The sequence below is a fragment of the Trachypithecus francoisi genome, unplaced genomic scaffold (assembly GCF_009764315.1).
Source record: "Trachypithecus francoisi isolate TF-2019V2 unplaced genomic scaffold, Tfra_2.0 Lachesis_group12, whole genome shotgun sequence".
Taxonomy (NCBI): Eukaryota; Metazoa; Chordata; class Mammalia; order Primates; family Cercopithecidae; genus Trachypithecus; species Trachypithecus francoisi.
In genome coordinates this window covers 32,924,015-32,938,530 of record NW_022681457.1, presented here as the reverse complement: position 1 = coordinate 32,938,530, position 14,516 = coordinate 32,924,015, and positions in this window count along the sequence as shown.

Here is a 14,516-nt window from a genome sequence, read left to right as displayed (position 1 = left end):
AAAAGCATGATTACTTTCCCGGAAAATTAAAACTTAAAAATCAATGTAGAGATATTACTATTTAATCAGTCTTGCTTGTATTTGCCATGTTATATGTGTGTGATTGTGTCTCTTTTTGCAGTTAACAGTGAGTCATTCTTGCAAATATAATTATCAAACATTATAGGCATAGTATAGTTATAAAAATCCTATGAGTGGCATTCCAAGAATTAACAAGATTTGAAAACAAAATAAGTCGTTAAATTAGCAATGTTGACAAGTGAATCTTTATAGTAATGTTAACCTTGCTAGGCGATGCAAATGTTTATGTTATTCTAACACTAACCACTAATAATCTCTGGCATTTTGCAGTATTTAAATATTTGCATGAGCAAAGTTATTTGTGTATAGTTTATTTAAAGTTATTTGCAATACTTTAACAGGAGAAATGCAACAAAAAGGTGTTAATATTGTTACGGAATAGTACAACGTAAAATCAGAAACTGATCTAAAATATAAAATAGCGAACACAATTTTGATTTCAACATGAAAACCAAAATGAGGACAACATTTTTTAAAAACTTATTTTTTAAAAAAGAGAAAAGAGCTTATATAAAGCACATACGCCTTAAAAACAAAATTGACACTGTTGCTTTAGACATACTTTTAATACAATCAACATCAATGCAAAATGAAAACAACTTTTATTACTACATCTAAAATATTTGCCACAAAACAAAGATCAAGATTATCAGATGGAGCAATTAATCTTTCCTGTTTTAAATTTTTATTTTAAGAAAAATAATTTTTGGCCAGGTGCGACGGCTCATGCCTGTAATCCCAGCACTTTGGGAGGTCGAGGTGGTCGGATCACGAGGTCAGGTGGTCGAGACCGTCCCTGCTAACATGGTAAAACCCTGTCTCTACTAAAAATACAAAAAATTAGCTTGGCGTGGTGGCAGGTGCCTGTAGTCCCAGCTACTCCGGAGGCTGAGGCAGGAGAATGGCGTGAACCCAGGAGGTGGAGCTTGCAGTGAGCCGAGACTGCACCACTGCACTGCAGCCTGCGGAACAGAGTGAGACTCAGTCTCAAAAAAAAAAAGAATTTTTAATTATTAACTATTTCATAAAATCTTTTAATATTTTAAATAATTTTTATTCAGCTTCATAAATGTGACCTATAAAATGTCCATATCAGGTAGAGATTTACGGGTTATTAAAGTATATTGATCATACTGCCAATAAACCATGCATTTTCATATCATTTTTAAGGAACCTCTGAATCTCTTGGTATAATTCTATCACAGAAAAATGATTCACTATTTACACTTGTGGTGACTCATTTAAAATAGATAAATAGTATGTTATGAAAAATGCAGAATAACATAATTAAGACAATTCCTGAGAAGTCCCAGGAATCCTAATTTTTCATTCATGAATCCCAAAGATTAATATCTATTGGAAGTCTGGAAGTATTAACAGCAATAGTAAGATGATTTTGATTGTAAGATGCATCTCAATTTCACTGATGTTAAATTGCAAAAAAAAAAAAAAAAAAAAAAAAAAAAGAGCCTTAAAATCAAGGAAGTATAGTATTAAATGAAGACATCATATTAGAAAATAATTTATTTCACTCTCCTTCTAGATCTAAAATATTCAGTGAGCTTATGATTAATTTTCTAGGAGGCAGAACATACTAATAATTGCCCAGAATGTTAATTGGTCATGCCTCTCTTTTTCCTGCCTTCTTCCTCTTTCTCATCCTAATAAATAAATTTTCTGTTAATTCATTTCTTTTTATATTTCCTTCTTTCCCTCTACTTTAAGTAAATTGTAACAAAACCTTAATTTACAGCTTTTTTATCGTGTCAAATGATATTAATTTTAACTAAATACAAATAATCTGAAAAAATATACTTTTCTTGTTTTCATTTTTTTTTCTCAAAACAGCATATGGTATAAACCAACCACCCAAAAAGTATTTTTTTGTCTGCTCACTTTTTAAAATTCCATGGTAATGTTAGAGCTAAAGAGGAGTGAGAAGTTATGTATAATAACTTTGTTTATTTCATAATATAAAAGCAGAAAATAAACCATAAGATCTGTATTGCCCTACCTGAAATATCCTCTATGTTAATATGCTGAAAGAAGAAATTATTTTCAAGTATTTTTCTGGAAGTTGAGTAGCAATGAGCATTAAGATCACCTCAGGCTGTATTAATATAAGAAAAGCGTGTCATTACTGTGGAGTTCCTGTTAGCCCTATTGTTTTTTATTATAATCTCACTTTGATGAATTAGAAAAATATAAACCAACATGGGAGAAACAAAATATGAAAACACTTAACTAAATAGTCTTAGTATCTTCATATGTCTATACTCCACTCATTAGAGAGTCGAAATCTAAAAAGGGCTTTACTAATACCAGATTATTGGTTTTAGTAGTTGCCGGTCCCAGAGTTTTAATGCCCGTCCTGACCTTTGCAGTTCTAGGACAAGTCACTTCAGCTCACTTGTCCCTTCTCTGAGAAGGGAGATAACCAGATCGCAGACGAATTATGGGAGGTTTCCTGATTAATATTTGCAAAGTGCTTTAGAGATTAAAGGCGTTTTCAAACTGCCAATTACCATTACAGATACCAGCATAGTCAAGTAGTCTAACTGGAAGATTGGCAGCTTGTAAAATTTTAGGTTGATTGTAAAAGTTCTCCTTTTTAGACTATGACTTCTTTTAGGAAATGTATATTTAAATATTAACAACATTTGAGGAGCAAATACTCCCAGAGATAAACATATAAGTTGAATCCACAATTACATATGCATCTTCTCTGTGCCTCTTTCATGTCTGTGTTTTTAAAATTCTGTAGGTAAAGGACTGAAGTTCAGGCTGAAGGTCATTGAAGCGGCTATAACTTTATTAGTATGCTCATTGAATGTGCTATAGAAATTTAATTTAAGGCATTAATATGTACACACTAAATAAAACCACACAGACTGTGGGAAAAGTTATTTATGATGCTGGAATTTTACCAGCTACAGAAGTAAATAATGTAATGTGTGTATCTCTGGAAATAATGTAAACTCAGCTTACTCAACAGAAACAGTAAAGGAAATCTAAACAATTCCGTTATTCTATGAGGAGGGTAATTTCACTGATGACAGCTTTTCATAATTTTACTCTTCCAGATAGCAAATAATTTTCCTTATTCTTTATTTTATTACTGTTTTGGATTGCACTCCTTGTTGGAGTTTTACCTTTTGCTAATAATTCTTCAGGAAATGCATTTTCACTGTTTTTCATATGGCAGTTACTACTGGCAGTACCTAGTTGAAACCAACAGAATTACAACTCTCTTCAATATCCCTACATGACATGGGTAATATTTCAGTTTAATCCAGGGGCATGAATTGAGCCAAGAACAACCATTTCAATTTCTGCTGCAGTTTGTTTAGGCTTAACATGGACCTCCTACCATACTCTCTCTCGGTGAACCATATTAAATTGCTTACAGAAACTTGCTCAGAAAGCAAAAGGCATGATTTACTATTCTCATGACATGTTTTTGCCTCATAATCATGAAAGCTATAAAAAGAAGTCCACTGGAAATGCCGCCAAAAAATTTCACACTATCACCAATGACCAAGTTCCCACCAAAGAGTTAGCTATTAAAATTACTTCTCTTTTATGTAACATTATGTTTAGTGTAATATTACACACACAAAAACAGCTATCATCTGTAATAATAGACCAGTCTTATTTCCCTGTATCCTTGTCCATAATAATATGACTCTGTTATATACTTTCCACATGCGAGACTGAATGAGGAGTGATACATCCATATTCTCATGCATTCTTTCATCCTTTCTATAATTGAGAGCATTGTTTTACAAGTGGCTGGCTCAAGTTAAAGGAGTCATTTGCAGCCATAGAAGAAAATGGGGTGGGCGCTAGAGAAAAAAAAATGTTAAGTAAAACAGGGCCATGTACTTTATAAAGCTTATCTGTCTCCCCTTAAACTATATGAATGCTCTTGTTTGTGTCAAAAACTCCTTAAATAGTTAAGGAGATCTCTAGTGAACTGAAACTAGATTTTAGCTGAGACTTACACATAGCAAGACATAGTAAATGTTGGCCAAGTGAATGAATGAAGTCATCATATTTCTTCTAGCTGGAAATAAACACATATCACTACACATAAAGGTAACTGAAGAATTATATAAATTGTCCTAATCTTTTAAATTAAGGCTTCAAACTGCTTTTTTTGGCAAATTATCAGAATAGTCGATACTTCTATTGCTCAATAACTCTTGCTTGTTTTTGGCAATGTGGTGAGCAGAAAAAGCATGGTAAGTGGACCAAAAGAGGAAATAAGAATTCCAGTCCTGGCTTTTCCATTATTTAGCTTCGGGCACTGGACGAAAGATTTCGACAATTTATGCATCAGGCTCCCCTATGCAAAATGCAGATGCTGAACTATGAGTTATTTGATATTATAAACTGTTCTAACGTGCTGTGGGTCTACGTAGGAAGCAAGATTTCCTAACTTTCACAATGTAGAAAAAGAGATTTCAATTAGTTCTTGTTGCAACTGTCAATATTTATTATTTAGCTACTATTTTGCCTAATTTTTTAAAATGCCTATTTCGATGTCCTCCTATATTTTCATTTTCCTTGTGACATTACTGCTATTTGGTCATATCTACTGTATGCAGAAAATATGCTTTATTTTTGACCCTGAAGAAACAGCCATGGAACAAATATATTGAAGAAATCACTGGTTATTTAGGAATGCTGTGCAATGTTTGAAAATTATACTATTTGTTATATTGAAATGTGTGCTGGTTTCGAAAAAGTCAAACTCTTCTGAAATTATTGAGGCCAACCTATCCTCACTCCTCTGAATATCCTATTCTGTGGCATAGATCAGTGCACTGAAGCTTTGTAATTCCCTGAAGGGCTTTTAGTATTGGTAGTGCCACTTCCTTCTACTCAAAACCTCTTGGGGAAAAACTGTTAGATGTATCATCTGCTTAGTTCTGCTCTCCTCCCTTCTTCAGCACCTGATCTCTGCTCCCAATTCTGCTTCAGCAGAAATATCTCTTAAACAGATGTCTTCTTCATTTTCTGTTATTCTAATAATAACCAAAGACACTCATTGGGTCTTTTGCACTTTTAGCAGATTTACAAGTCTTTCAGCATATGTTAAATTTGTTTTAAAACCTCCGCTTATGATTCTAGGTAATCGGTTTTCAAGACACTGTCCTAAATTTTTAATTAAAAAAATCCCTAAATGTCCTATGTAATATGAAAATTAGGTATGATCTTGGATTTACAATGGCAACAGGATGTATAACAGTATTAACAACAGATTTAACTTTCTAATTATTTTGCTGAGATTAGTATTTAAATACATTTATATTTCCAAACACTTAACTAAAAGTTGCTGTGACTAGGGAGTCCAACTGAAATCAACAGATATTACTGAGCTCCTGTGAAATGCATACGCACTTTGACTAAATGCCATAGGCAGTCATTAAGAATTGACCAGAGGTTGGGTGCAGTGGCTTATGCCTGTAATCCCAGCACTTTGGGAGGCCAAATCAGGCAGATCATTTGAGGTCAGGAGTTCGACACCAACCTGGCCAATATGGTGAAATCCCATCTCTGCTAAAAATACAAAAATTAGGAGGGCGTGGTGGACACGTGTGTAGTCCCAGCTACTCGCGAGGCTGAGGCACGAGAATTATTTGAACCCAGGAGGCAGAGGTGCAGTGAGCTGAGATCACACCACTGCACTCCAGCCTGGGTGACAGAGCAAGACTCTATCTAAAAAAATTGATTAGAATTTTGTTTTCAAGATGTTTATTGTCTAGTAAGAAAGACAAGCCAAGTTCGTTCACAGCTTGATTAGCGTCAAATAAGGCCCATAAGAGAAGTACAAATGCTATGTTCAAAGGAAAGACAAAACATCTTTAAAGCCTTGGGAAAGGTGGCTTTTGAGGTAGGCTTTGAAAAGTAGAAAGGATTTTAACAAGTGGGGATGAGTCATGCTAGGAGGTGGAAATACACTAAACAAAATACAATGGCTAAAATGTGTTGGGTATGTTTGAAGAACAGCAAGCTGATAATTTGGTTTGTATAGGCAAGTAATAAGAACTGAATCTGAAAACTACTAGAATAGTCTGTTCCCATGCTGCTAATAAAGACATATCCAAGGATGGGTAATTTATAAAGAAAAGAGATTAATTGACTCACAGTTCAGCATGGATGGGGAGGCCACAGGAAACTTACAATCATGACAGAAGGAGCAGCAAACACCTCCTTCTTCACATGGCAGCAGGAAAGAGAAGTGCCAAACAAAAGGGAGAAAAGCCCCTTATAAAACCATCAAATCTCATGGGAACACACTCACTTTCACAAGAGCAGCAGCATGGGGGTAACCGCCCCCATGATTCAATTACCTCTTACCAGGTCCCTCCTATGACACACGGGGATTATGGGAACTGCAATTCAAGGTAAGATTTGGGTGGGGACATAGCCAAACCATATCAGCTACATTGAACAAAATACCTTTTTAAATTATCTAAATGTTATGATGTGATACAATATTATTTTGTCATGTATTAACTCAGGTTTATACATAAAGTTTTTACCAGATCCATAGTAACTAGAGCCAATGTTAAATACAATATTTATCGTTTCCTAAATAACATCCCTTCTATGTAATTAATTCTATAAAAATAAATGCATTGATCCACCAAGAATAGAACTTTTATTCAGTTAATAACAAGGAACTCTCCAGAGTTTAGAAATCAGGGTTAAAGACCTCAGAGTCATATTAAACAAAGTATAAAGTAATGTAACAGACTTTACATTAAACATGGAACATTAAATCTGTACATTTATGTCCATGTTATCTGGAAATCCTAATAAATGATTGTAAAAGACGAAAAACATTTATAAAATAAAGATAAAATGATTAAGAAAAAAAGACAACAGCCAATAAGAGTGCCAACAATATTTCAGAAGGTAAGATGCAACGAGATGGCTAGTAACTGAGTATAATCTGAGTTTTCTATGGTTTCAGTGACTACTAAAGGAAAGGAGTGAAGTTGGGGTACAAAAATCAAAAGAAGCAAGCTGATTCATACCACTAACACCATAAGGATTTAGACCTTTAATGGAGTAATTAAGGTAAAATAAAGTCACAGGGGTTACAAGAAGAGATAAGAACACAAATATACACAAAGAAAAGACCATGTGAGGACATAGAAGAAAGCCAGCTACAACTGAAGGAGAGAGGTCTCAGAAGAAATCAACAGTGTTAACACCTTAATCTTGAACATCTAGCTTTCAGACTATCAGAAAATGCATTTATGTTGTTTAAGCCGTTCATTTTGTGGCATTTAATATGGAAGCCCTAGCAAACTTACTATATTATCTGTTGATCATTTGGTTGATCTATTGATCTATATGTTTTATGATGACTCCTACAAAGCAGTGCAAGGCAGGGTAATCCGAAATAAATGATTTGCTCTAGAAGTAGGGGTGGGAGAAGGCTCCTTTTATTTAGTGTGATCAAGGGTAATGTCTCCTAGGAAATGGCATGTAAGGTAAGACCTGAAATACAAAAAGAAGCCACTCACACAAATATTTGGAGGAGCATTTTTCAGGCAAAAGGAAGTTTAGCACAAAGATTCTTAGGTATGAAGAAACAAGGCAGACTGGGGACTAATCAGCATGGCTGGAGTACAGCAAGGAAGGAGAGCTATAGAATGAGGTATATTTGGAGATGTAAGGCTAGAATTTCATTTCTTTCTTTTGATAAATCGTTCATTTCTGCCTTAGTAGGTCTAAAGCTTAGTAAACTGTAAGACACATGAAAGCTTATTTATTTTGCTAAGTTCACCTAAACCCATCTCCCAGCTCTTATTCCATTATACTGCCTGGAATTTTATCTCGTTTGTTATTGCTCACACTCTCACAACCACCTAGTGTTATAAAGGTCCTAGAGTATTGGGCAATGCTATTGGGTCAGGAATGCTCCTTTAGTAATTGATCATTGGTTGACATGGGTTATGGCTGAAACACCTTTTCTCAGTCCTCAGGGTTTCTTGGGATTTGGAGGCATAGGGGCTTTCCTGCCAAGTGTGGTGTCTGTGAAACTTTAGTGGAGGGTCTCATGCCTTGGGTCTAAGCTCCAGCAGTGACCATAATGCCACCTCAGTTGAGGTCATACCCCTTCTGATGTCACTCCCACAATAGTTCAGCATGTCCCTAATACCAACGGGACCCACTAAGTCTATTTTTTTACTATATCGAAAAAGGAAAAAAATCTCTCTTTCTCTTTCTCTCTCTTTGTCTCTCTCTCTTCCAAATTCTCTCAGAGGCCTTCTCTTCTCTCTCCTCTCATGGAATAATCTCTTCAAGCAGTTTAGGCTTTCACAAAAGATAGGAAGAGGTGTTGCCTTCAAGGAGCTTCTAATTTAAGTCCTAGATGTGACTTTGATACAAAATATAAAGACTTTGGCTATTTGAAGTGCAAAAAAAATGTTAAAGAAGGACAACCAAAAATTGTATATCAATAAAATTATTTGTCTCACTTGATTGCATAAACTGTGATACTTGCAAACAACAATAATAAAACTTAACTAATAGAAACATAAAATGTTCTCCTAAAAGCTTACAGTGTTTAGAAAATTTACTACTTCAGCTTAGAATCTATAATTTCCTATTTCTCACCATTCCCTCCACCCCAAGATGTGCTGCTTTTCCCAGTAATAGATTGTTTGGCTTGTCCAGATGTTTTAGTATAATACTCAGCTGATTTATTCACCTGTCCTTTCTCTTGGGAATTGGGGAGTATCGGAGCTGACTAAATAAAACCACTGCTGACTCTTCTTCCCAGACATTTTAGACTTTGGCTAAGTACCTTTTCAAAAAGTAGGAAAGGATGAGCCATACAAAATCAGGAACTTCAACCACTGAAGAGTTAACAAGACAGAACACTGTAAAAATAAATAAATAAATAAATAAATAAATAAATAAATAAATAAGGGCCAGGCACAGCGGCTCACACCTGTAGTCTCAGCACTTTGGGAGGCCGAGGTGGGCAGCTCACAAGGTCAGGAGATCAAGACCATCCAGGCTAACACGGTGAAATCCCGCCTCTACTAAAAATACAAAAAATTAGCCTGGCGTGTTGGCGGGTGCCTGTATTCCCAGCTATTCGGGAGGCTGAGACAGGAGAATGGCATGAACCCGGGAGATGGAGCTTGCAGTGAGCGGAGGTTGGGCCACTGTACTCCAGCCTGGGGGCAACAGAGGGAGACTCTGTCTCAAAAAAAAAAAAAAAAAAAGCTATTGTAATTTGGAAATGTATCCCCAATGAGATATGCTGTATTCTTCTTTCAGTAATCTTAGGTTGGTCTTTATGCAGAGTTTACAGAAGACATATTCTCCAAACAGCCCTTGATGTGGGAAAAGCTTTTATTTTCAAGCTAAAGAAGATGAGTTTTCTAAATTGTCATACGCTGTGGTTTAGCAGCTGGATTTTACATGGTCCCTGTGCAGCTTATTCTTCTAATTATGCTGCTGACAGCTTCCCCAGTGGATTAAAATCCACATTCAGAGTTCTCTTATCTTTAACCTTTCATCCCCATGACTCCCCACTCCACAGATGCCTTTCCTAATGCCTAGTTCTAAGTCTGGGGACTGCTTAGATGGGTACTTGCACAACAATAAAAGGGAAAGGCGACTGTAGTCTTTCTCTGATCTTGAATGTCTAATTTCTACATACATATTAAATACATAAAAATGAAAAAGTGATCTATTTTATAATACAAATGTTATATGGTCTTTCATTCAGCTTTTTGAAAGTTATAAACCTTTGATGATTCTATGTGGGGCAACATTTTATAAAAAGAAAATGAAAAGCTGTCTTTGCTATACAATAATACCTTATTTTAAATGGGATAAAAGAAGGCCAAAGTCACTCAGAGTAGATAATTATTCACATAATTGAAGCTTATTTCTTAAAAAGTCAAATCTTTAACCATTTTAGGGTTCAAAATCTTTCAGGACGTATACAGTTTCCTTAACTAGAAGATGCTGAGAATAATTCAATATTTCTTTATTCAAAACAATCATTCACAACATGCAGGCTATCAAGGGAATACAGCTTGGTTAATTTTGGCTCTCCATCTTTCTTTCTTGATGTTTTTCCAGCAAAGCCAGGCTTACCTTTAAGGATGTGTCTATTTTTGTATTGTTCTCATTCTCCTCATCCCCTACAATGCTTTCAGTTTTGATGACCCGCTGAGGGTAGGAAACCAGATACATAAGCCTGTTAAGAACTCTATAATAAATGTCAGCCAGGGATCAAGAATAAAGTTTCTTGATTTTTCAGCAGTGATTTAAAAACTGGTCTTTCTATAATCAGGCATGGGCACTATTCTGAAGAGTTAAGTTAATCAAAGCCAGTTATGGTAGGGTTTTCTAGCACCTAACAAGATTAAATAATTTGGATGTGTGCTTTTAAAGTAAATCAAGTTCCCTGGATTTAAGATGAAGAATTGGGAACCTGGAAGGTTCTCCTGAGGGGAAGGAAGAAAGGTAAGCGATCATTAAGAAAATTCTCACTCTCTGCATTCATCTAAAAGCTAAATTATTTCCTCTCAGAAAAAAAAAAAAAATGGGCCGGGCGCGGTGGCTCAGCCTGTAATCCCAGCACTTTGGGAGGCCGAGACGGGCGGATCATGAGGTCAGGAGATCGAGACCATCCTGGCTAACACGGTGAAACCCCGTCTCTACTAAAAATACAAAAACTAGCCGGGCGAGGTGGCGGGCGCCTGTAGTGCCAGCTACTCGGGAGGCTGAGGCAGGAGAATGGCGTAAACCCGGGAGGCGGAGCTTGCAGTGAGCTGAGATCCGGCCACTGCACTCCAGTCCGGGCGACAGAGCGAGACTCCGCCTCAAAAAAAAAAAAAAAAAAAAATGGAAGAAAAGAGATGGGGTCCAAGGAGGTCATTAGCATAGGGAGAAGCATCAGAGAAAATACAGGCTACAGGCAGCAGCTGAAGTTTCTTCTCTGACGTCTCTCAGGTACCTTTAAAAGGTGGGGGCAGGGTGGGTAGGGAAATATGGGAGAGAAAAGACCAAGGAAGGAAAGGAGACAGATCAAAAACACCTTACAGAGGTACTAACCATGTATCAGGCAACATGTCACAGGTACCAGTCTTTGAACTATCACTGTCTGAGGCATTATTTGCCTCTCCTCTGTTCATTCTGTGTCTCAAGGGAGTTGTAACCATTAGGCTGCTGCTTTTCTCAGGCTCCCATGTCCCACTGGAGCCACTGTCCCATGTGCTACTGGACATAGGAGCCTGAGAAAAGCAGATAGGAGGCAAAGGATAGAGGTTGGGGGGTGGAAAAAGGGGGTTAGCAGGATATTTCTCCTTGTGTCTCTTTCCTTCTGGGAGTGTCACTGTTAATGTGTCCTCCATGATTCCCACTGATACAGACAGGAGGTAGGGAAATACTGGATAAAAGAAGGTGGTCCCCAGAGAGGGCCCCACCCTCAAGCCTGGACCTGCAGCCCAAAGTGAGAACTTTATATCCTTGTTTTCCTGCTCAAATGTTGCCTTTTCCAAAACCACCCTGGCCGCCGTGTCCCCCATCCTGTACCCATTAAAAACCCCAAGCTCCATTGGCAGCAGAATGATAGAAAAGGAGAAAAGAGAAGCAGCTTGACTTCAGAGGGGTGGCTTGACAGTGAGACCTCAGAGAAGATTTCTCCCAGGGACAGGCAAACTCTAGGAGAAGACCACCTTCACAGTCCATCCCCTTTCCAGCTCTCCATCCCACTGACTGTCATTTTCATCGGCAATAAAATTTCCCACATTTACCATCTTCAGTTCATTCATGTGACCTGAGTCTTCCTGGACACCAAACAAGAGCTCAGGATACAGAAGGCTGTCACACTGAGCTGTTAAACACTTAAGCCGTCTGCAGATGGCAAAGCTAAAAGAGTGCACTGTAACACATACCCTCTGGGACTCCGGGGGTTGTGGGTACCCCACTAGATGTTACCACGGGGCTGCACAGAGTTCTGCTCCTGCCAGCGCTAAGAAGCATTCGTCCCAGCTGCTGCACCCACTTACCTGCATGCTCCCCCTCCTGTGAGGGGCTGAGAGCTGGGGGCTGAGTAAATGAGCCACCCGCTTCATGAGTCCCATGAAGCAGTCAAGGAAAAGTTTCTATTTCACCACCATACACATTAGCTATGGTTCCAGTTTGCCTAGGTCAAAGTAATCCTGAGCTCTAGGTAACATTGGCTCCTCGCCTTATCCTTGCATACTGCTGTTACTAACCACCAGCTTACCTAATTGTTCCCTCTTTGGCTTCTCATCTTTTTCATCACATTTGTAATACATTTTCTGTATTCATTTCCCTGTAAAATACACTCGTGGTGTTCATACCCTATGCAATGGTTTCATTTTTCTGTTTAGATCCTAATGATACAAAAAGCACTTTACATCTTATTTAGTCCTTACAAGTTCCCTACAAGGCAGTAATCATTACCTCTTTTACAGATGAGAAAACCCAAAAGTCAGCAAATTTAAGATCTTTGCTCAAAGTCATAGCACTGGTAAGTAGTAGAGCTATGATTCACATCCAGTTTCAAAATCACACTTAAATTGCTCTGCCTACCAAGGGAAATGACAGAGCCAAGGGAATGACAGGCAAAAATACAAAAATCGCTAGGCCTGAAAACAGACATTTATTCTGCAACATAGTTGCCCTAGGCCACAGCAGGGTCACTAAAGGGAGCTCCTTTGGCCATTTAAAAATATTTTCTACCTTTGTCATGCTTTCTCCTATGGGTAGACCTATATATGAATTGAATGTCATATTATTTTAATGGTAATCATTCACCCCAGGTATTCATTCTTTCAGTTGATTTACATTGCCTATAAAGTACCATCTTAAAGATAGTTCTGTTTAAGTTACTGAATTCTGAATGCTGGTTTTTAATAAAATGACAAATTAGACAATAAAAAAGATTTGAAAGATCCTTTATGGGATATGTTGGTAATATCCCTGATACCACTAATGATATTCTAAGAACTCTCACCATATTCCAGTTTAGCCCAAATAAGAGAGAGATTGCTAATTACAAAACAGTCGCTTGTAACAATTCAGACTGGTTGATCCCATTCTATGTTTAGTTATGGATTTCTAAATGCCAGTAAACTTTCTACCTAATAAATGTGCCATACAGATTGTTACCATAAATTCAATTACAAGGGCATAGGTAGATGTATACTCAACACTGAAATTCCTCTGCATTACCCATTCTAGAAGACTTATGAGTTCTTTGAAAACAAAACAAAAATCCAGTGCATATGCTTGGTTCAGTTTTCTACATAACGCAACAGGAATGAATAAGTCAGAAACATAAGAAACACCATTTTATGAGTTTTTTTAAGTCCTCTGATTTTTTCCCCCAAGATCTCCTTGTTTCTTTGAACAAAGACAGCCTCTGTGGCTCTGCCAGTTCTTTTATGTGCTGCAGAACACCTGGTGGCCAATTGCTAGGTGGAGGATAATTAGCCCCTCAATTATCACCAGTTTATTTTCACCTGTTCCACTAGCATTTCCCTATAACTTGAAGCTTGTCTAATTAGTCTTTTCTGACCCATTCTCCACCACCAGACTCAAGAAATAGCCCCTCCACTAAGTAATTAACCCATGGTAGGCCAATCTTACGCTTTTGTTTCAACTCCTGCTGGAATCATTAAAATTAAATGAACAAAGAAACATCATAGGACAGGGTAGCAAGAATTGAAAAAGTTTTGTCTCTCTTCTCCCTTTGCCAGCTTCCAAATCCAAATTATAGAACCTCAAGCACAGTGACATTTAGTCAGACACATATGTGCTTGCTGTTGAATGTCTTGAAAGAGCAAAATATCATTGCCAGAATTATCAAGTTCAGTTCTCTGAAATGCCATAGGAAATATGGTGTTTATTTTATACCTAAAAGGTGAAAGAGATCAAAAAGAATTCAAAATTTAAAATGCAGGCCAAAATCTCAACTTGTAAAACCTTTTCAGGATGCTGTAATTGAATCTAGCAATATCCTCTTCACATTATTTTGGTAGTCTATGAATAGTTTTCCAAACTGTTTATATACATACATAGAAATTCTTACTTTGCTGTATCAAACATTTTGATAGAGAAGTCCAGCAGAGATTACTATAAGGTTAAGGGACAGCTCATGTTTGCTTATTCATTCAAAAAGTATTATTGAGTACCTATATTAGGCACAGAATTAAGCCCCAGGGACACAGAAAAAGTGGAGAGTTCTTGTAGCTTTATTTCTTATACCTCAAAATATAAATATTACATATGTGGATATCTACAATATCTATAAGTACATACAGTATGAGTATACATATGTATATAGAATACATTATATTCATATATGTATATGTATACACACATACTTTTAATAATACATTGAAGCCACACACACA